The 24,208-nt window shown below is 48.2% G+C and overlaps 1 protein-coding gene across 1 annotated transcript in view; it reads right to left on the bottom strand.

Annotated features, from left to right (window-relative positions):
• Positions 1–17,718, bottom strand: part of SLC23A2 (solute carrier family 23 member 2) — a 48,910-nt gene extending 31,192 nt beyond the window's left edge. Inside the window, exon 1 of the mRNA XM_082298418.1 lies at positions 17,631–17,718. The gene's annotated coding sequence lies outside the window, so the exon portion shown is untranslated. The remainder of the gene's footprint in view (positions 1–17,630) is intronic.
• Between the last annotated feature and the right edge of the window lie 6,490 nt (positions 17,719–24,208).

Below are 24,208 nucleotides of genomic sequence, written 5' to 3' on the forward strand. Positions count from 1 at the left end.
AAGAATTGGAAGCCAGTAACAAACGCACCGGATTGACTTTGTTTGGGGTAAAAAAGTGCATTTGGGCCAAGCAGCTCATCCTGCTCTCCAGGACAAGTCACAGAGGAACAGAACCACCCCTGTGGGCCAGAGCTGCCATGGGACAGCCAGGATTCCAAGGGGAGACACAGAGAAGGGACAGGATGGATGCCAAGAGATCAGAGAAGTTGTGAAAGGAATTCCTTGCCCAGAACACTGCACCAAACTGATCAGGGGCACAGGAGTGCTCCAGCAGTGCAGACAATTAAGGGATGTTGTAGAGGCCCTAATTAGACAAAGTTTGCTTACAGAGCACAGCTATGCCTGGCCAGACGCAATTCCACACAAAAGCAAGGCAATTCCCAGTTAATTATGGAATAGCAGCTTTCCCCAGACTGGCACTGGCTACACCCTCACATAAAACTTCTGTCCTGATTTTGTGCCATTAAGGTATTAAAACCCCAAACCTCATCTTCTCGTTGTTATCCAGACCTTGTCTGCTGTGCATCAGCTCCAGGCACTGGATTTATCTGTGTTCTCACTTTTCTGCTGTTTTTAATACCAGAAGAACCTCAGAACATGGTTCCCCATTTCCTTCTCCAGCCTGCGCAGCTGTTCACACCTATTTCACAGCTTTTATAAATAAACATTAGAGTTACTTGTTTCTGAGAAACTGTTAGAAATGAAACAGCCCATTACCAAAGGGTTTCCAAATACTAAGGACCAAACTACAAGCCACCAAAAGAGCACCCACTTTGCTACTCAGAGGTGTCCAAGGGACGCTGGATGTTCTCCCAGGAAAAAACGGTTCTCCCCAGTTAAAAACATTCCACAAATATCTCATCACCGAGGTTAAAAAGGCCCAGTAAGTACTTAAACGATGCCATCAGAGTCCTGTCTGCAGAACCACAACCACAAGTCCAATTGCTTCACGCTGTTACATCCCAGATCCGTACCTGGATATGGCACCTGTGAGGTCCCACCCACTGCCCACATACGGAGGAGTGCCCCAAAGGCATTTTTTCTGCCTTCCAGGGCATTTTCGCCATCTCACAGATGTGAAAAAGGTGCCCAGAACCCACACTTAGTGTTCTCTTGCTACATGGTAAAAATCATCCTCCTGCTTCAGTCTTAGACCGAGTTTTGCCTCGGGCTGTTTGGAGCAGCCTCTTTGGTCCCAGGAAACTCGTGATTCGTCTTTAGCAGGGGCCTCTCGGACCCCGAGTTCCTTCCCATGAACTGAAGCTGCACTGAAATGCCACCACATCCTTAAATGCTCCAGATATCTCCCTCCTCCACTGAACCACATCCACGACTGAAGAAAAGCAGACTTCAAACTTAACCTAACGCCACACAAAAAGGCATCGCTTCTCTTTACCTGCAGCAGAGACAAATAAAATGCTGCTAAAATACCCAAACTTCCTAACATTTGAATTTTAAAAAATTAAATTTAGGTTTTAAAAAGAGTTGATGAGCACTTTAAGAAGTTTCCCTCTTCACTTCAAAGCAGCTCATCAAAGCACAAACATATTCTTTCTTTGTAGGCACTAATGAATTTTTAAGTAGTTGGTATTTTGACTGCCATCCAGAACGATGCTTTAATAACTGACCAACATTATTAGGGCAAGTCTACACAAGGATAAGCAGGAAAGTTATGCCGAGCTCAAACCTTCCATGTATTTAAAGCACATTAGCTAAATCTCATTAACTTCCTGTGTGAATGAGCTCGCTGAGAAGGGGACTTAAATCCAGCTGAATGAGATGTTTAACGAAGGATCTCCCAGCTTTCAAAAACTGCAAGTTTGGTTAGTGAAGTTATTAACTAAGAGCTTAGTTAGGCTGTGATTCTAAACTAAAATAGCTGAAATATGAGTGTTTCCAGCATAAATCAACCTGAAGAGTATTTGGTCAAAACACTGCTGGCCAAGCAGTTCCTGCTCATCTTTCACCCCATTACCCCCATTTTCTTGCTCCAAAAGGCAGCAGTTTTGCCCAAATTTTGTGCAGTGCATTTGCCACCCTCCCTGGGGAACCCCCACGAGTGCAGAGAGATGAGAAAAGGGCATGGGAGAAGATTAAAATTCCAAAGCAGCACCAAGCAGAAGGTGGGAGATGACAATTTTCCAGCTCGTTATCTGTACACAGAGACTGCTGGGAACTAACACCTGCAGAGTTCTCCAGACTCAGGGTAAATAAAAATTAAATCCTGTCTCACTGTTCCCTACAAAGCTACTTCAGAGTCTGCGTCGGGGCTCAGCACACCTCGCACAGTGTATGGCACACATTCATCTGATTTATAATGGTATGGAGTCCTTACAGTCTCCCTGGGGAGAATTAATAATTTGGGCATTCCGATAGCTCCCCGTTATTATGGATATTAATACACAGTTCGTTAAGCTCCTTCACGGCCCTCAAAGCAACCTGAGCACACACTGGGTCCTTTCTCAGCCTGCTTTGTACTTGGACTTGGCACTTTGATGAAAGCTGCCTTCTTTCCAAGACTTTAATCACATTAAAACAAAGGTGGGGTTAGAGACTCATCTAGGAAAAATTCCATTTATTAAGTAAATCGAGGTAATGTGCCAGTTTTTCAGCTCTGGATATGAAGCTCCTTCCCAAAGGCTGAGGATCCCTGTGGCTACTTTGGAATCGGACACTCCCTCCTTTGGAAAGGGAACAGCTTGAGCCCAGTAATCAATACAAACCCAGCAACTGATCCCACACTTGAAAAGTTTTACACTGAGTTACCTGTTCGGCTTGTCTTGAAATAAACACTTCACTTCCATTTAGCATTAGTAAACTTAGTAAAATTAGGAATTAGTAAACTTCCAAGAACTAACCAAGATGCTGTACTTCTGTGCTCAAGCTTTCTTAAAATCCCTTTTACTACATAAATCTCATACAAAATTTTCCCATTTCAAAAATTAAAAGCAAAGCAAAGTTTACAGATAAACAGAAAAAAGTAAATACTTTTGAAATAGTAAATGTATCTTTTTATAGTGATAGCAATTTCAAAATGAAAAATTAAGTCCTCAAATCTTTAAGATAAGGAAAATTAGTTATTAACACCAGCAAACACAAGTTTCTAAGTTTCTTATCAAATAACGCTGACACCAAAGCAGTTGAATTTTTCCAGTCACCCCCACCGGCATGTGAATCCCAAGGTAAACCTGCACCAACCTCTCGGGGGCAGCTTCTGCAGTGCCTCTGGCAGCCAGAGCCGGAGCCGCAGCCTGGGAGGAAGGATGCCGACATTCCCCGGGAGCGCTTTTATACCCTGCTGCTCCCATTGTGTAACTGCTCCGTGCCCAATCCCAGCCCGTGCTTACACAAGGGCCGGCCAGGAGGCAGCCCTGGACACCCCCGTTACTCCCCAGTTACTCCACACCTCCTCCGGGCTTACGCAAAGCGAACGGGCGCCCAGGGCAGCCCAGCGCCGGGAGCTTCCAGCTCGGACACGAACTGCAGCTCCACGGGGAGAACACCCAGCCAGAGCCCTCCGAACACAACTGGCACAAATATTTACATGCCTGGCTGCAACAGCTGGAATCAGGCTGGGGCTTTTCTCCGAGTGTTTTTCCATGAGCCTCCCTTGTGCAACTTGCACGGAAATGTTTGTATTAGCAATTGGACACATTTTCGAGAGGTCCCAGATCTCAAAGCTCTTCCCTAAGACAAAGGTCACTGATCCACAACCTCACTGGGAACTGAAACACACCAGGACTCGTGCTGGGCTCCTTCACTTCCCCAATGGAAAACGCTGAGTAACAATGATACTGGGCACAGGGCAAAGTGAGATGGAAAGGGACGCAGAGAACAACTGAAAGACTCGAAACAACAACAAAACCAACAAGAAATAAAGGGTTGCCAAGCACTGGAACGGGCTGCCCAGGGAAGTGGGTGAGTCCCCATCCTTAGAGGTATCTAAAAGACATGCAGATGTAGCATTCAGGGCATGGTTTAGTGGTGGACGTGGCAGTGCTGGCTTAATGGTTGGACTTGATCTTAAAGGTCTTTTCCAACCTAAACAATTCTACGATTCTAGAATTGCTTCCCATGGATCTGCTTGCCCCACTCCCTTTCTGTGGGAGCACAGTCCTGCCTAAGGCTGCCCTTACACTCTTCAACATCATTTTGTACTTCGTCACATCACAGCCCTTGCCTCGAGCTGCCACTGAGCTACACCATCCCTACCCCCCATTTCCCTTTCCAAACTGTTAACGAGACACCATCATCCTACAGCTGATACTGAAGCCATAACCAGAACGGACACCACAAAGCAGCACCTCGTGAGCAGCTTCTGCCCGGATTTACCGGCAGCGACTCCACCCCTTGGAGAGCGGGCCAAGAGCGTGGAGCTCGAGGGCACAAAGATGAGCTCACGGTACCTGAAATGCCCTTTTTGCACCCCAGTGTGTGGAGGCAGGGCTAGGCTGTCCGGCTCCCCTGGTGACCCCTTTGGCTCCATCCAGCCCCAGCAGCCTCACACAAGTCGGAATTTGCCGCCTGCCGCCGGCTCCTGCAGCTCCGGGCTCGGCGTGTGCTGGTCCTGCATCAAAGAGCCAACGCCTGAGCAGGGCACGTTTAATTGAAAGCTGACGCCTGTCCCATGCAATGCTCCTTATTCATCCCTCGCTCAGATCCATGGAAGCAATCCAAGTATCTCCACAGATTCCTTTGTGCAATGTGTGCGCACACAAACCCACAGGATGTTCCAGCCTTTAGTTCTCCGCTGCAAAGAGATGTTGAAATGTCTCCCCCTCCATTTGCTCCTTTTCCAATTATCAGATCCTTTCCTTTCCTCTTTCCTTCTGAATTCCAAATGTTTTCACAAACACAAGTATCTTAATTTCAACATAAAGAAATCTTAGAGCCCTTAACAAAAACATCACCAAACCTTAAGACTACAAAATACCAACTGCTGTACCCAGACTGGCTGAAGATTGCTGATCTATGATGCTTTTAAGGTGCATGCTGGAAATTGTTTTAGATTCAAGGTGTTTGATGTCCTCACACGGAGCTACAGGACTAAGTGATCAATGGCAAGAGGAAAACTTTAGGTTTTGAAAGAAATAAGCCATTTGCTTTTTTACTCCAATGTCCAGAATTTTTTTAATAGTTGGATTAAACAATGCCAGGGACTCAAATACTTCTTGCCCTGAATATCACAGTTCAAAGTATAATTGAGTTCAATGCAATTAAAATTCTTAAGTATCCAATTAAAAACTTGTCTATTTACCTTGCAATTAAAACTAATCACTCCAAAATTCATTACTGGTGAGTGGAGAACATCAACATTTGAACAATTTATTTCTGATTACTTCGCATTTACAGTCAATCCAAATAAACCATCTTCTAATCTGGGTACCTCCACTCCAATCCCAGCTCCCAGGACTGATGCTGGGACAGATCCAAGCGCGGGTTGTTGGGTTACAATTCCCTGCAGTGAACAGGTACTGGAATCACTGTCACACTCCAGGGGAATGCTAATTCCAAATGTGACTCCACTGTCTCAAGCACTGGAATATTTCACGGTGCAGCTTCAAGTTCCAAAACGCTGTGGAAACCAGGTGGGAATAAACAGCTGAGAGCTCTGTGTATGGCTGCACTTTAGTGGTGGGAGGGCAATCACAGCAGAGGATTTATCTCGCTCTGCTTCAGCACAGGGAGCTTTGTCGTGATGATCCGACACAGTCACTCATCATTTTTATTACCTGCTTAATATCTGAAATGCAAACTGGTGGAAGCATTTCTACGGCTTGGAAATGTTACTCCTAGGAGGAGTTCACTTTGATTCTTATGAGAAAATCCAATTTTCTGCCTTCTTCTCAGACACTCCGTGTTCAGTCTAAGGATGAACCAACACTTCCAAGTGCTCTGGCCAAATTCTGTTTGCTCTTGGACACACATTGGTAAACTACTGACAATGTTCCAAGTTGGAGTATTTATTCTGAGGATATTCTCTACAGTTTTGCAGCACTCAGGCAGGATAAAATCCTTCTCTGAAGTCCCCTATTCCCCCTGCACTGACAACACTGCACAAGAGTGGCACACAATGGTTACGTCCCATCACCGAAATGACAATAATGTGACACCTGGAACCAAATCCCTCCTTTGAACCTTCAGCAAGAACTAGAAAAACACCCAAAAAGCAAGAGAGATGCAGGGAGAGGCACAGCTTCTCTGCAAGAACATCCTGTTTCATCCGGAGGGTGAGGTGGAGGAGGCCTTGTTTCTGACAGCTCAATGAGCCTCCTCACTACATTTTTGTAGCGATCTCCTAATTTAAGTATTCTTCCTCCCAAAGCCACAGCAAATCTGTAATCTTTTACATCAGCTTATTTAATCAGCAGCCTCCCATGAACATCCTCCAGAACACACTTAACTTAATACAGCAAACACAGAAAATAGCATCACACACGAGTACAATAAATAGATCCACTTCCACCCACAACTGGGAACAGCAGAAAGACTCAGCTATTAAGTTTGATCTTAGAGTGACACTTATAAATTCATTGAATTATGAATTCCTTGAAAAAGCACTTACCAGAAGATCTGCTGTAGTATGAAAACATCCACTGCTCTGCCCTAATGCTGACTCAAATCGACACCAAGAATTACTGTAATTGCTCTGAAAGCTCCCAGTTAATTCAGGGAGCGATGCCCAGTCCTGGCTCCTACTGACAGCGTCCCCCTTGTACCTGACTGAACCCACCATCCCTCTCTCCTAGAGAAAGGACACCTTGGGGCAATCCATGGTGGGTGAATTCCACATTTCCGGTTGGAGAATGCAGTGCTTTGTGGCCAGCTTCTGTTCTTAAATCCCTAATTCAGCTACAGCCCATATTACTGTGGTGTTTATTAGAACTTTTTCTGCAACTGTGTATTTCTAAATACTTGTAAGAAAAACCCAGGGTCTGAGAGGTACATCACAGCAGATACAGAGTTCTATGTGAAAAAGTAATTACAAGATGGAAGTGCCTTTAAAAATACCTATAGCTGATTTCTGGGTAAGAAATAAGGAATCATTTTCAAGCAAGAACAACAAAAGAACAGGGGAGCCAAAGCCCTACACTCCACAGGCACAGATCAAAGCACTTCCAAAATTAATGGAGAAGGAATGTGCTTTTTGGGGCCTGTTACTGTATTCACTGCATTTGTAAGCTAAGTCAGACTCCTACGTCTTTCCTGGAGCTCCAGGTAATCCTGTAATTAAAGGCAAAAGCTCAAAGCTATTGTCTTCTAAGAAAATTCAGAAGTAACTCCTGTGTACTGGGCACCAGAGCAGGGTGAGAGGTGTTTACCCTGAACGCATCTCTACCTTCATGTATTCCCGGAATCCCCACCCCTGGAAGCGCCCACGGCCAGGTTGGACAGGGCTTGGAGCACCCTGGGATAGTGGGAGGTGTCCCTGCCTGTGGCAGGGGGTGGCACTGGATGGGCTGTGAGGTCCCTCCCAACCCAAACCATTCCATGCCCAAGGAAACTCCATCAAACTCACGCTTGAAGAACAACAATTCACAGCCCCAGCTCGGGAATGCTCAGGGAACTCAGCTCAGGAACAACATCCAACCGACCTAATAAACCAGCATAAAACAGCCCTACACCCAGCCAGCTACAAACTGAATTTTACAGTCAGATTTCACCTCCAGGACCTTTCATCTCTTCACCCCTCAAACATCAGCCCACAGGAGCACATCTGGGTGCACTCAGAGTTCCAGCCACGAGCAAAACCCACGGCCAGCCCAGCAGCTCTGCCCTATCCCATGCCCTGGGTCACAAAACCCAGCAGATATGCAGACTTACACACCAGGTCCAGACTTAAACCATCTACTCTTATCTGCTCAAGTTGTGATTTTGTGACTTTTTTTATTACTGGGCATTATTTTATAGAATCATGGAATGATTTGGGTTGGAAGGGACCTCAGAAGATCATCTAGTTCCAACTCCCTGGCACGGGCTGGGAACCTTCCACTGCTGTTACCAGTTAAGTTTGTACACTTATATTTTAGCTTTCTCTCCCTATTTTTGTGACTGCTAATAGTTTCAAAAGTGTGGGCTAAACTCATGTACAGAAAAATCCTGTAGGCTGTGCGAAGAACATGACAAGTTCCATCCTTTAGCTGAAGTTGCTGTTATTTTTATTTTCTGAAGGCAAAACATTGCTATCCAAAATCACTTATATAGTTTTTCATTCAGTATGTAATTTGCTTGGATGCCTAAAAATCTCCCTGCATTACACACTGAGCAGCCAGGCTGAAAACTCCAGCTGCAAGACTAGATGTTTTAAAAAGTGGGGGGAAAAGAGCAGGTATGCACAGGTTTGGTCAGTGGTCCTGGGATCTCATTCACAGCTCAGTAATTTGCAGCCCAACTGCTCCGGCAGCCACAACTCCTCCTCCCACCAATCCCAACCTCCTGCATCCGAAATGAAAGAAGCCCTTTTAATCTTCAAAGCATGGCCACAAGTCAATCTCAACTTAGCACACTTTTTAATTTTCTTTTTAATTATCCAGTTGGGAGAGTTATGCCCTTCTTGCTCAGTGACCTTTCGCTCCTTCGAGATTACTTCAAAATCTTTCCTGGGAATAATCAGCGAATTTATACCACTTACAGAGGAAACGTTCCAAGGCTTCTGAGGCTGAGGGGGAGAGCCAGCGTGACTCTCTGTGTGCAGGAATCTTTGCTGTGCTCCCAGGACCCTCAGTGCTGCAGGAGAGGTGTCCTCTGGCTCCAGGACTGCTTTGACTGCAGTCCTGGCACAGTTGCTCCGACCCCTTCCCAGGGCGGGCTGGCACCACACCGGGGTTTGGAGCCCCCAGGTCCCGACCTGGAGCCAAACCCAAATCAGCAGGAGAAGGTTCCTGCTGGAGCTGGCAAAAGGCAGGGCACAAGCAGATCATCTCTCGGTGTCACAGAGCAAGAACAGCTGCTATTATTCATTATGTTAGCAATAATAGATGCTAATATTCCTACCTATAACTGGTGCCCAACTGTTTGCCCCGGGAGCTTTGGTCACCAAGCACACCTTGGTTCCCCACAGCCACTGGGCAAAAATTAAATCATTATTGCCATTAATGATTTTTACGCCAAACCAGCACTCCTTACTCCCTGCTCACACACCAAACAACTGTAAGCAGCCCTGGGTTTGATTCCCACTCGTTAAGCCAACCAATTACTAATTTATTAATTTCACAACAAGCCTGGAAGCGTTTCTGGAGCAGGCCTGTGTTCAGCCAGACCTGCTGGGTGACTCCTGTGCTCCTGTTTCAGGCAGGCTCAGGTGAAAGCAGCTCCCGCCCAGCCACCAGCACCGAGCTCCTCATAAATGTGCATTTGTCCATCCATCCTCTGAACCCACAGGGATGGTCAGGGGAGCAGGAGGGGACCAGGACCCGTTGGAGCCCAGCTGCCAGCTCACCCCTACGTCACACACCACGTCACCATGCAGAGATGGGGGATGTCGTTTACTGCAATGGCTTTGAAGATTTTCCTCCCTGTGTAAGCGGGTAATTAAGAATGCATTAAATAGATATTAATGCATTAAATATCCCTCCAAGCAACAGAACTGTTAAAGGAGGTTAAGTGGCTTCTCCAACTGATGGGACAGAAATGGAACAGCCAGTTTAACACCCAACTGGCTGCTCAGGAAAAGCACGAAGAATTATAATGTCTTCAGAGTTCACATTACTCACAGTAATATTTATACCAACTACAGGTTATGGAAGGAAAACTTTTTGGTTTTGGCAAGACTTGAAAAGAAGCATTTTGGCAAAATTTAGTAAAATACTTTTTTGTGATTTCTGCCAGCAAACCAATCCTTTTTTAACCAACATACTGTGGGTTTAATATTGTACCTTACTGGCTTGCTTCATCTTCAGGGCTCTTTGGCAGATGTGTTTTGGCTCTGCTTTTAACAAAATAATCTCAATTATTCTTACTTAATTGGCATCAGATAAATGCAAGACTTCTTAGCTGCTGCTATTTGAAGGAACAGCACTTCAGCACACATTTTGCCCTTTGAATAATTAGAGGAAAAGACCAATGCAGATGGAGTGTACCTAAGTGAGTTCCAAATCGGGGCTAATACTGATCACAAAATCTTTACCAAACCCCAACAGCCACGGAGGGGAGCTCAGAAAGTGCTGTGGGTTCAGGCTCATTTATACAGAGAAATTTAATAGAAGGTTTAATTGACAGCTTTGCTTGGTTCTATTGTGCCTGATTAGGCATCTCCATGAAAAGCATTAGATGTGTTTGATCCCCTCCAAAGCAGAGCAGCTCATTAGCAGGGGATGTTTACAGGGACCAGCAGCTCTTCCCCTGCTGCAGGAGGGGCTTTTCAGATCATCTTTTTATGAGGAGGATCATGACTCCAAAAGAGCTCAGCCTTCCATCCTTTGCCTTTCCTGTTATTTGCCAACAGGACAGATGGACAAGGAAAACATCTGACAGGACTGCAACAAACCCCCAACACTTGGCTAATAAAACCACCCCAAATCCTCTCCCTCGTCCTTTTTTTTTAAGAGCATCTATTAGTGAGCTGAAAGAGATTAAATAACAAGTGTCCAACAGGCTGAATAAACCAGACCAGAGCCTTGTGAAATTATATTGGTAATAATGATTCTGCTCAGCACAACCTCCCAAAATTCCACACACAAAATTAAATGGCACCCATGCAAATACATCCAATATCAGCAAATTACTGCTGTTATTGTTCCCACAGATGAAAGGACACAGAACAGTATGAGAATACAGCAATTATTTCTTGCACTCTGAGCCTACGGAACAGGGACCTGCAGCTCCAGTTTCTTTCTTGTCAGTCTGAACCCAAATTACTCCTTAGGTTTGGTCTTTACACAACAAAATGCTCATCAGGAAACCATAATCTGTCAGCTTTTATCAAAAAACCCAATCTGTTAAAATATGATCAAGCAAATGCTTCTTGCATCAGGAAGGTTTAGTTAACTTTCAGAAAAAAATAATTTGTACAAAAAATGAAAAAGGGAGGGGGAAAAATAAAGCTGCTGTAACCTGTGAAGAGCTGGTGCTTCAGAGCCTGCCAAAACAAGGATGTGTTTCCTTTGCTTGGGTATGGTGAGAGTACAGGATTCTCCACACAAAGGACAAGCAATAAACACAGCAAAATTAGTTTTTTCCTGTCACAGGGATTCAAAGCCTCTGTGAAAATTCAAACCTTCCCACAGCACAGTCCACTAAGTGCTATTAGCTCTGAGACAGCTTCATCTCAACCAGCACACAAAACAAAAGGTTGCTAACTTTGCAGTGCAGCATTTTATTTCCCTTCCAAGCTCCTAAATAAAAAGTGAAAGTCATGACACGGAGTCACGTGCCTGTTTTATGAGATCCTCTCCATGACCTTGAATGCTGCTAAGAACATTTACACACAATTCCCTTTAAAAGCACAACACAGCAGCACCACTGAGCTTCAGGTTGAAATTCAAGACAATCCAGCTAAGTGGAGAGTAAGGTCAGAAAAATAGGAAACCCTTCAGATGGTGGCTTCTGGGCTGGAGAAGGGTGCTCAGCAAAGCTGGGCTTGGTGGTCAAAGACTTCCAGCATTTCCTTCCCATCACTAGCAGCAGATCAACAGGACTTCCAGGGGCTGGGAGACGGGGATGAATTCACTGAAGGCACATTAACCACCTCAGCACATAAACACAGCCAAGTGCATGAGTGTTTAAGGCGCCTTCCCATTAAAGCTGCACTTTGTTCTATTAACTTTTACAGCCTCACAAGTGTGTAACAGCCGGCAAACCACTAAAATCGACCTCATTGCCCTGGGCTGCCATTTCACGGCCATGCCAAACAGGAATAAAGCCAATTAAAATGTGTCGCTCCATTGAGAGCCCAAACTACTCAAAGCTCACACCCCAGGTTAATAGCCAGGACTGTAAGTGCATAAGCACCCCTGAAGTTGCTTTCCACTTACTTTCCCACCACCATGCATTCCCAAAATGCTTCAGCCAACTGCTGGAATGCCATGAGCCCTGCAACAGTTTGATTTAAAAATAAATTCAGACAACAAACTGGGGGACATGGAGCCATTCAAAATCAAATTCAAAATCAGTTTGGGGACTCACGGTATTTCCAAACAATCAAAACCAAATAATGGTGAGTCAATCCCTCCTTCACCGTTGTACTCATTTGAGGCCCATTCTTCCAGCAGTTTTACTCTAAAGTGAGCATAAAGTGGGTGACAAATTCAAACAGTCCCTTTTATCAGAGAGGGCACGTGCTGGTTTAACCCGAACACACATAAACCAGGTCAGTTGTTGTTTTCAGAACACACAGAGCTGGAAAGTTCAGATACTCCCAGGTGCTGTAGGAGACGCAGCTCCTCCACCGCAACAACTGGACCTCCCCCGCTCCTAAAAATACAACTATCAGACAAAGTTTGTTTTCTGAGGTATTTTGCTGACGCCAAGTCCAAGATCAAAACATTCCTGGTTCAGAAGACAGAGATGTAGCAGTCTCCAAAATACGCAGCTAAAATCCAGCCATGCCACCCCCCAAGGTGCCTGGGACACTCTTATCAAGACACATGAATTTATTACTGCTTAGTAACGTAGGCTTTGGGGAAAGAATAAAATGTTCTGGAAATTCCCTTTCACCGAAATAGGATAAAGTATATTCGCTCTTGAAGCTGCTATTTAAAAGTAATATTAAAATAAATTAAGTAAGGGCAGACACCTGGATGTTAAGCGCACTCCCTGCCCCCATCCCCTCCTTACCCAGCACTTTCATCTTCTGGCCTGAGAACTGAGACACAGGGAGATTCAGATAATTGAATTGCTAATTATAAACTCATTAAAATACTAGTTTTACTGTTACCTTAAGCCCAGCCATTCCTCAGCAAATAATCAAGTGGAGCTGTGGGATGGGAACAGAGAGCATTTCAATCCACTCCCACAACGCAGGAGGGAGACACGTAAAGAGTGTTTTGGGACCCCCTGGGCACAGTCTGGCTGGGACCTCGTGGCCAATTCACCCTTCCCAAAACCATCCCGGAGCTCGACACCCAAAGAGTGTTTCGGGACCCCCTGGGCACAGTCTGGCTGGCTGGGACCTCGCGGCCAATTCACCCTTCCCAAAACCATCCCGGAGCTCTCAAAGCCCAAGAGCCCAACCCAGCCCTGGGACCCCAGCACAGCCAGGGGAAGAGGCACAGCTCCCAGGGCAAGGGTGACTCACTACTTAGGGGCTGGTGACAACATTGGCAACCACAAACTCGGCTCCTCAGCCCAGGGTGAGGGTGACTCACTACTTAGGGGCTGATGACAACATTCAGGACCACAAACTCGGCTCCTCAGCCCTCTGGAGAACTGCGTTAGAGGCCAGGGAGTCGCGTCGTGCACCGCCAGGCACGCGGCGCTGCCGATGCCACACGCGTTCCCGCTGCTGTTCGGCAACAGAAATGGCCAAGACTGATGCCGAGTGCACGGAATAAAATTACAACAGGAGACTTCTGAACTACAAGTCCAGTTCTCCCTCCTCCTCCCTTTCCCCACCAAGTGCCAGCGATGTCTCAACACCCCAACTGCCTTTCCAAGGAAGTAGCTCTGCTTCTTTCATGGCCAAATTACCATGGCAAGAAATCCCCATTTAGATTCATCTCCAACAGAAAAACATTCAGACAGCAAGTATTTCCTTCCCATAACCTGAAAACAGCCAAATATCATCAGATTTCTTTCCTGCCATCAAAGAAACCCTGTCCTGAGACAGCTCATAACAACTAAAAACATTTGCCCATAAAGCAAATGTGCTCCCAAGTACTGACAGAAATATTTAGTGCACCCCACGAAGCTGGCAGTGTCTGAACACACTTCACCCCCGGAAGGCTGGAGAACACAGCAAGAAGTTTCATTTGTAATGATTTATTTTATTCCTGCCTTCACTACATCAGGACGCACATCTCTTACTCATCCTGACTGTCAATATTGTCTTCCTGCAGCTTTTAAGTAAAATAACCCCCACGGTAACTGTTGTCAGGCCATGTCATGACCACTGAGGCTTCATAAATAACACTTGATATAAATAGATTTTGCAGCAACATATAAACCATCAGCTCCAATGGAAGTAGAAAGGTTGTGTGCAGCCATCTGCATTTTCTCCTGTAAGGATAAACACATAAAGAAGTGTTTGGGAGTAAAATAAATCTATTGAAGAAATGGCCCTACAGAAACTTCTGGGGCTTGAGATTTCTTACGTGGTTCACACAAAGACATTGAAAGGAGCAGCTACAGCAGGACAACAACTTCTCAGGAAGAAATCCTTCCCTGGGAGGGTGCTGAGGCCCTGGCACAGGGTGCCCAGAGCAGCTGTGGCTGCCCCTGGATCCCTGGAAGAGTCCAGGGCCAGCCTAGATAGGGCTTGGAACAATCTGGGATAGTGGGAAGTGTCCCTGCCCATGGCAGAGGGTGGCACTGGCACTTTGAGGTCCCTTCCAACCCAAACCATTCCAGGATTCTATCACCTTCCAAGTACCACCTTGCACAGGACACCAGTTCGTGGCAGGAACAGGTCCCAGGGTGTGCCTGCTGCCCTCCCCTGCCCTCCGGGAGCAGGATAAGTTTAAAAGTTTAATTGCTGCAGTTCAGACCAGTCACAAGAGCAGCTTAGCAGCCACTCCTGGAGGAATCCATACTGACAATGCCTGAAGCCTCACCCATTTTCCTGTCAATGGTCTCCAATCAACTTACACAACACAACAAAGCCAGGTCACAGCCCCACGGGACAGTCCATCGTACTGGGGAAGTTGGCAGATTTGGCTACACCAGGAAGAAACAAAACCCCAAACATACTGACAGAATGAAAGACAAAAAACTCTACCTGGTTTAATTTAAAAACCATTTGAAACAGGAACAGCATACAAATGCAGCATGTTTTACAGGTTCTTCTAAACAAATGAGGGGGAATTCCACAAAGTTTTCTGTTAGGAAAAAACCAACCCTCAAACGCTGCCATTATTTCAAGCTTCCTCTGAAGAAGTCTCCAACCAAGTAATACCAACAAAGAAATCGTTTCTATTTCTCCACTGGAATTCAACTCCCTGTTAGACTGGACCTCAGAAATTCTCACATTAGCAACCTTTAAAAAGCCATACACCCACACACCACCCAGTAAGGACTTAGGGAGGTACACCCAGGTCCACCTGGGCTCAGGGAGGGCAGAGAGCACAAAAATTCACTGAACAGATCGGGCTGCCATAGAAACACAAGGCTTTTGTGGGCTAATCCCTGACTGAGCTGCCATCCCTCCGGGGGTCCCAGCACCCAGGGGACACTGCCAGGCTTCGAGGGATGAGAGCTGCTTAAATTGCTGCTGTCACCCAAGGAAACGCCCATCAACCTGCAGCCCAAACCCTCCCACTGTTTGAGAAGCTGCCTTTCCTTCCGATTTGTTTCTATGCTGAAAATGCAGAAGAAGCAACAGACCCGTGCTCTGAGGACCTGATTCCCATGCTGCCCCTTCCATCTCCTGAGAGCCGTGTGCTTGCAGAGAGATCAGCAAAGCTAAGCCTGCCTCAGGGCAGGGTTTACAGCCCTGGGAGGGATCTTAAACCAATTCGAATTCGGCCCGTTAAGGCCCAGCAGGAGCACAACCCACCCTCGAGAACCCCAGCTCGAACTCCTCTTGTCCCCAGGGCTCTGACAACACATTTTCAAGTCCTCTTCGCATCTTTACTAAGCCAAATGCTCGTTTAAATCCATGATTAAAATCTCAGGGCTTGTTTAACCTCCTCCCTGGCCCAAGGTTGAATTTGTTTCAGTGTATCTCCACATTAACACTGCTCTAATTTCAAGCTATCTGGATCATGACTGGGAGCTAGGAGTAGGGGTGCAAGAGCTCATCAGCTACTAATCCCATTGTTCCACATATCTCAGGGATTATTTTCCAGTTTGCTAACCTGAGCTACTTGTTGCAATAATCCTTTATCTACACTGAAATCACCTGGTAGACCAAGGTGCGTAGTTAAGTCTGTGCAGCCCATCACTCCAACATTTGTGCTGCTTCTCCACTTCGTTTCACAGCCTGCAGCAAACTCCACCTGCCAGCAAAAACACTACCCAAACCACCCTTTTTTTTTTGAGCTTAAACTGGGTATTTAAAGCTTGCTCAAGACTGGCAGCACTATGCTGCAGTGAGGATACACAGACATATTAAGCTCCCTGTGGATACAGAGCATTTAATGTTTTTATTGACAAATAAAGCTCATCAGCAACAGGGAGCCTGGCATCTACCTGGCACTGAACTCACACCAAGAGTTGGCCGCATGTGGGAAATGACAAGGCGGAAAAAATTAACAGGCCAGGTCTTTACCTTGTCTTAAACACCTCTGGGGATTTCCCTTCCCTGCCAGAATCTTCCACTGGCTCTGCTGCTGCCTTTGGGGTCAGCCCAGTCCGCACTCACCTGGCGAGGGGAGCCCCAAACTGCCTCAAGGGCTGCTCTTCCCAGTGTACAACATAACAACGACGGCTCCAAAATGAAGGGATGGGAATGAAATTGTAAAGCCTCTGCCTCATTCTCAGCTTTTATGGAAAAAGGCAAAAGTCACTAATAACAGTAATGGGTAACAGTGGTTAGTCCTTATTCTAGGAAGCCTAATAGGCTTGCAACAAGCTTTGTTCGGGCATTTTTCTGCGCTACCTACATCACTTCTTTCTACCCAAAATGTACCTTAAAACAAAAGAAAACCACACACGATATCGAACGGGGCTTGCAAGTTAAAACCAGAAAACGGAAATATTTACTGCCTCGATGTGCACTGAAAAAGAAAAAAAAAAAAAGGCAAATAAATAATCTAAAAAGGGGGGGGGGAAGCTTTAAAGCGTATCACGAGAACGGGATCAGGAAAGAGCGAGGCCACCCCTTCAGGACCAGGCGAGAATTAACCTGCATTTCTCCATCCCATCTGCAAGCTTAAGGCTCTGCCACCCATTTTGTTTCAGATTAAAAGGGAAAAAAAAAATTAAAAAATAATGACCTCAGCGGTACAGAGAAAAGACCGCACCCCAGGGATGGATGCCCGCCTGGTCCTGCTCGCCGGGCAGGTGACCCCGCCGCAGGTGCCACCCCGGCCACCCCCCGCGCCCCTTCCCCATCCCAGGGAGATGATGCCGAGCCAGAGGACGCCGGCACGGAGCACAGGGAAGGGTTTATTTAATCCACAAATGCGGAATAAAAGGGAGAGGAGGAGAGGAGAGGAGAGGAGAGGAGAGGAGAGGAGAGGAGAGGAGAGGAGAGGAGAGGAGAGGAGAGGAGAGGTGCGGACGGCGCGGGAGCCGCGCGGCCAAGGTGAACCGCGGCCGGGTAACATGGTGGAGGCTGCGGGGAGCCGCGACCCTCCGGCCCGCGGCAGCGAGGGGCGAGCCGCGGGTGTGCGGGGATGGGGGGCCGGCACGGAGGTGACAGCGGGCGGGAGGCTGGGGGGCGAGCGCCGAGGCGAAAGCGCTGAAGGCAGAGCGCGGCGGAGAGAACGCTGAAGGAAGAGCGCTGAGGGGAGAGCGCGGCGGGGAAGCGCCGCGGGGCTGCTCCCTCAGGGCGGGCGGCGGCGGGAGGAGGAGGAGGAGGAGGACGGGCTCACCTGCCATGGCGGGCTGAGGGCGGCAATGGCGCTGGGGGCTGCGGCTCCGCTCCCCTCGGTCTCCGCGGCGAGTGCGGCGGGGCCGGACGGCCCCGGCAGGCAGAGCACGGGGCGGGACGGGCCCCGCTCCGCCCCCGACAAGATGGCGCGGCCTCGGCCCCGCTCCCTCAGCGCTCGGCCGCCATGGCGGCCCCGGCGCTCGGCGGGGGAAGCAGCCTCGTGTTCCCTGAGGGCGAAACCTCCGGCTGTAGGGACATGGTAACGGTTTATTCAGGAAAGACACAAATCGCACAGTCAAGGATGGGTCAAGTTGGAGGGACCGCAGTGGGGCATCTGGTCCAACCTCCCTGCTCAGGCAGGGGCATCCCAGAGCACATGGCGCAGGAGTGTGTCCAGGCGGGTCTGGAATATCCTCGGTGAGGGAGACTCCACAGCCTCTCTGGGCAGTGGAGCACTGAACAGGCTCCCCAGGGAATGGTCCTGGTGCCAGGGATGGCAGAGCTCCAGGAGCGTTGGGATAATGCTCTCAGGAGCATGGTGGGATTGGTGGGATGTGCAGGGCTGGGAGTTGGATCAGTGGTCCTGATGGGTCCCTTCCAGCACAGGAGGTTATGTTATTCTATTATTTTGATTGTAGGAATCGGTGCTTGGTCACCCACACAGGAAAGTTCTTCCTCGTGTTCAGGTGGAACTTTCCGTGCGTCAGTTTCTGCCTGTTGCCTCTTGTCCCGTTGCTGGGCCCCAGGGAGCAGAGCCTGCTCCACCTCTGACACCTGCCTGCAGGTATTGATGAGGTCCCCAGGTAAAGCCCCTTGGGCCCCTCAGCTGCGGGTCCCTTCCAGCCCCTAGGAAAACGTGCTCTCTTGGTGCCCCCAGCCCTGGCCCTCTTGGGGCTTTGTGGTTTCTTTTTGGATTTTTTTTTTTATTATTATTATCTTTTAGGGAAGATCCAACTTTTACAATAGGAGAGTGAGTTTAGGGAGGAACAAAAGAATCACAGAATCATTTAGTTTGGAAGAGACCTCTGAGGTTGAGTCCAGCCTGTGACCAATCACCACCATCCCAACCAGACTGGAGCACTGAGTGCCACATCCAGTCATTCCTTGAACACCTCCAGGGTTGGTAACACCACCACCTCCCTGGGCAGACCATTACAATGTCTAATCACCCTTTCTGTGAAGAAATTCCTCCAACTTAAACCTCCCCTGTTGTACTAGAGGAGGCTAAGCTGAGTCCCCCAAAAGATGACACCTCCACCACATCCATCCTCATCCCACAATCCCACTTCTCTGAGATTTCCAGTTTTCTGGTGGGGGCTGGGACAAATGTGACACAAACGTGACAAATCCCCCCCAGCCCCGAGAGCAGGGTGTTTTCAGGCACCACTGACATCTGCGGCACCCAGTGCTGGATGCTGCCTCTCTCACGTCCCTCTCGGCAACATCTGACATTCCTAATGGCTTCTGACAACGTTAACTCGCTTTAATTTGTGTCCTGCCCTTCCCAGAACGTGCAGTTCTCAGACACATCAGCTCCTGGGTGCTTCCCTTGCTCAGGGCTGTTCTGGGCAGCCAGGGCCGAGCCCCTGAAGCTGATTCCTGCCCTTTCTCCTCACACCCCCACCCTGCTCCCTTATCCCGGCTGTCCTTGAGGAGATACTGACCCATGCTGGGCCTTCTCCCCCAGCCCTGCTGTTATTTGATTAAGGTGCAGTCCCAAGTCGATGGGAAAGTGCTCCCCAGACCACTGGCACTAATTGGACCCCATTGCAGCAGTTTCACCCAGACCTGCAATTCTCTGTTGATCTTCCGGGTCCTTGCTTTAAACGTTGCTGTTTGCGCAGTGTTTGGCAACCGGGAATGTTGGCGGGGTGTTTGTTCACCAGCTGTCCAACCCCTTCCCTCCTGCTGCCCCATAAAGAGGGTTTCATCCGATCCCATTAAAACCCAGGAGCTTACTTTAAGACAAGAAACCCTGTGAGGCCTCTGGAGCATTTGTGCTTATCCTCAGGCATATTTTTTCCCACGTTCACTGCAGTACTCTGCTGGTTAAGCTCCTAAAAGGTTTTCCAGTGAGACGTACGGAGAACTGTACAGGGCAGGGCTAAGGCACAATGCTCGATTGTGGATATCGATCCCTCGGCATTATTCAATACCTGGCCTTATCCCAAACACAGACATAGACTTTAGTGCTGCTTTTAAACGTTGAAAGCCTTTGTTTGTCAGGGTGGGGGAGCGTGGGGCCGTGACGGGAGGGACGTTTTTGTAATGCCAGATTGATTGAGGCTGCAGCAGTTTTGCTGTTGACAGGAGTTTGTGCAGGAAGACGGATCGTGCGTGCTCAGTCTCCCTGCAAGGCCTCCCTGTGTTCAGAATCAGGGACAGGGACATAGCTCTGTTTATTTTATTTCTGAGTGTTACAATTTTCCAGCCCGCCCTCCCCAGGTGAAAGATGGCAGAGGGGAATACAGGTGATGCAGCGAGAGATCTGCAGGAGGGGAGTTAAAACACATCAGGCACATTGAAATGTAACAGATAAAGACCTCAGGGTCATGATAATCCCAAGAACAAGCAGGGGAAGAATGATAAAGGTGGATTTAGTGCTCCAAGAATTGAATTTGACACAGCTAGACCCCCCAAAACCATGGACTCAAACCCAGGAAAGCCTTTTTCAGTCCTTTTTCATCTTAAATTGATAAATTCCTTCCCAGGTGGCCTCCCATGCTGCAAAGTTTGAGAAAATTCCCTGGCATTTCCCTTGTTCAGGAAGCCAGAGCCCATCTTATGCCATCACACTGTCCTGCTACAGAAGCAGAAATAATTTCACTGGGATTATTGGCATATATCCTTTGTGTTATTAAAATGTGGTGAAGAACCCTGAGGAATTTATCTAAACATTCAATCGCTCCCTGCCTGAATGACTCACAGGTCCATAAAAAAGCTGGAAGAATTGGAGCCATGGGATGTGCACGTCCTTCGTGACAACGCAGCAGCAGAAATTAGCACTCATCAATCATTTGGTGTGCAGACCTTTGAGATCCGAAAGGACATGCATTCCCTTTGTTTTCTCCTCTATCCTACATCTTGTCTAGATTTCCTGAGCTCCTCAAAGCTCACTCAGGGACTTACCTGAACAGGTGAGGTGTTGCTGCATCCAGTTAGTCCCTAGAGAAGGCTTATGCCACCCTTCCCACTTCATCCAGTGTGAAATACCTGTCTGTCAAAAATATAAAACCTAAATGTCTCCTGGAACTGTCCTAACTAGCCTAAGTTCCTGTAAGACTGGCTTTCCGAGGTCCCAGCTCCTCCCTTGCTTTGCACCCATCATGTTGCTCGCATCCTGCAGGATAAATATTCCGGTGTTAACTGATCCTGGTAGTAACGATGAGGGGGTGCCTGGGCACTCGGAGCTGTGGGAGCTCTGCCAGCCCCACCACAGCCCATGAGCAGGGATGGGGTTTTGTGAGGAGATCGTGCCCACGTGGAGCTAAAAGTCTCCACAAGGAGATTTTGTGGGGCACAGTCGAGCCTCGCCCTGGGCTGTGTGTCCTTCTGCAGAGCCAGGGACACCGTGCTATCACAACAGCCCAAGGAACCTTTACTGAGGACACTCCCCAGCTTTATTTTGGTTGTTTCTTCATGGCTCTGTGTGTGGATCAAATGGGAAGACAAGGACTGCAGGTCAGGGTTTTCCTCAGATGCAGCATGGACGTTACTGGCATAAATTTAAATGCTGAAATGTTTTTGGCCGGCGTCTCTTACTCAAAATTTCCATTTTAAATCCAAGTGGTGTCTCGGGTGGGATGTGAATCATTGATCTGAGCACAGGATGTCCAAAAGACCAAATCAAAACTTCACATCCAGGGATGGTATCTAGTGAATGGCCTCCTCGCCCTTGGCAGGGGAGTGGAATGAAATGGTCTTCAAGGGCCTTCCAATGGACCCAAACCATCCTGTGATTCTAAAATGGGTTTGGGTCTGGCATCCATAGCTCGTTTCCAATCCTGTTTCCTTGGTGTGTTTTGAGTTTGGTTTTTACAACATAAAAAAAGAAAATTAAAAAAAAATTAGCTTGCCTCGCATCAGATTAACAATATTTTATGTGAATCCCACAGATGGAGTCCAGCAATTAAGAAGAACCCAGCATTCCTGTGTATGGATAACAGGAATATCTTTCACTGGATTAGACAAAATAACAATGAAACCCCTGGTATTTCAACAGCGGCCTAGGAGGTGAGTGAAAACTCCCCCAAATAAGGCAAAAAACCATTAACAACTCACCAACAGTGATGTTTTTGCTTTTCCCTCTGGAATATGGAGTGGTAACCGAGGGGAAGAGCTGGGCAGACCCTGAGTTTTGCTTTGTGAGGTGAGGAAAGCGAGCGTGAACAGCCCTTGGTTAAAACGCCATCTACAACACCTGGTGGGAAACCAGGCTCCCGACCCACAGGGATTTCTCGTTATCTCAGGGACAGCCATGACTTGCTGCTCCCCCCAATGTTAGGTGGAAATCAAGTCAGAAAAAATGCATTTCTTTCTCAGAACCGACATCAGCTCTGTCAGCCGAGCTCAGCCCTCCGGTTTGTCATCTGCAAAATGGAGGCAGGAAGAATCTTATGAAGTTTAATTAGTGCAAAGTGCTCTTGGTAGCAAAGAGGGCTTTTGGTCCAAGGATCTCAGGCCAAGTACTCAGATTACGGAGGCTCCAGCCAGCGATCCACAGGGCAGAGCCCCTGCTGTGCCTGCGATAGCAGGGGAGGAACAGCAGCGCCTGCAAAGTGACAGCGGTCTGAATTCACAGAATGAACAAATCAATAGGTGAGCAGGAGAGGAGATCTGCGTGGTTGCAGAACTGTTGGATCCCTGCTGGTCCTCTCATGGTGGTTTCCCCTCTGGCAGCTTTTGGAGAGAGGGGACCTTCCTTCAGCTTTGGGTTTGCAAAGTATTTTCTAAGTGGAGACGAAGTTGTGGCAGCCAGGAGAGTACAAACAACCCAGCACAGTACAAACAAGCCAGGAGAGTACAAACAACCCAGGACAAGTCCCTCTGCTTCTCCCTGTAGCGTTGCTCAAGCCACGCTGGCCATGGGATATTCATCCCAAGCTGTCAGGAATACAGGGCAGGGAGAGTGCTGCAGAGCGCTCCCCGTGACACTAACTCAGCTGGACAGCCTGTGCTCTGGAGGAGGAGGCAATTTTCTTGATGCTGTTCTGTCTGGTACCTCAGGGCTGTACCAAAGAAATGAGATTTCACTTGCTGAGTCAGGGGCAAAGCCGGTGTTTGGCAGGAGGAGGAGGAGATGGGCTGAGTCACCTCTCCAAGTTCATCCCCAGTCTGCTTCCCAGAAGCACAGCCCCTGAAATGAGCCGAGAGCCCTTAAATCCTGGGAAGAGTGGGAGCAGGAGGGGCCAGGAAAGCAGCATGCATTTGTCTTCCCTGGTCTCTTCTGCTGCCAGGCTCTCCTTGTCAAAATGCTGAGTCGCTGGAGCCACATCTCCTGGCTCGGAGGTGTCGGGGCAGCAGCAGAGGCACGGCGGGAGCCCGGGGCTGACAGCTCCCCATGGTTTTGATCTCCTGGGCACTCTCACCCTGGAGTTCTGTTGCATTAGATCTTCTCCCATCGGATGAATCCTGAGGCATCTGCAGGGATGGTCTCCAAGGGGGAGACAAGCTGGGATTTGTCACCTTGTGTCACATTCAGGTGTGGCTGTGCAAAGCTCTGGCAATAAAGAGCAGCTGTTGTGGACAGATGTGGATAAGCAGGGCCAGAGCAACTCATTCCCACTTAAACTACTTCCAAAATGGGGTGGACATGGTGCACAAAGTCATTTTAAAGTCCATTAGAGGAATTTTATAGCACAGAATAAAAGAGGTTTTCTTGAGCCACCTGCACTGGGAGTTCAAGGGAAGGTCCTTTACTCTGCAAAGCACAGGCAGCAGCGCCTCGTGGCTGCTTACTCATCCCTCAGCAGAGAAGGGAGAGCAGAGACACAGTCCCTGGTTTAACCCACTTGCAAGTCCTTCCCAAAGAACATCCTCAGAGAGGAAGGATGGGCTTGGGTCACTTTTACCCCGTGACTCATTTAATCCCTCATGTGAGCACATAGCAACGAAACCACACAGTGACATCAGGAGTGACACAAACACATCGGCCTTCTCCAGCAAGGGGCAAAAGGCAGAATAAACAAGAGTGGTGCTGAGGCACGAGTTAGACCACCAGCCCTCTACAAAGCAGCTCCTGAAACTGAACTGCCCGAATCCTGCTGGGCAGACGCCAGGAACGGTCACTCACACAGAGAAAAAGCAGAACTCCTGGAGGCAGAGGGAGAACTGGGCCCAAAGCAGAGCTCCACAGGCAGGTCCAGCACTGGAACTGGCTGTGGAAACACTCTGCAGTTCCTCCTTGCCCTGACAGCTGAAGCAAGGCTTGTCACAGGAGTGCAGAGCAGGCAATTATAGCAGCACGGATGCCACAGGGCTGGCCCGCTCTCTATTTATAGTTCCCTCCCAGCACAGCTTTCCCTCTGTGCTCCTGCTCACAGGTGAAGGCACAGGCCATGCCCTGAAAGGGTCACAGGC

The sequence above is a fragment of the Coloeus monedula genome (assembly GCF_965178545.1).
Source record: "Coloeus monedula genome assembly, chromosome: 28".
NCBI lineage: Eukaryota > Metazoa > Chordata > Aves > Passeriformes > Corvidae > Coloeus > Coloeus monedula.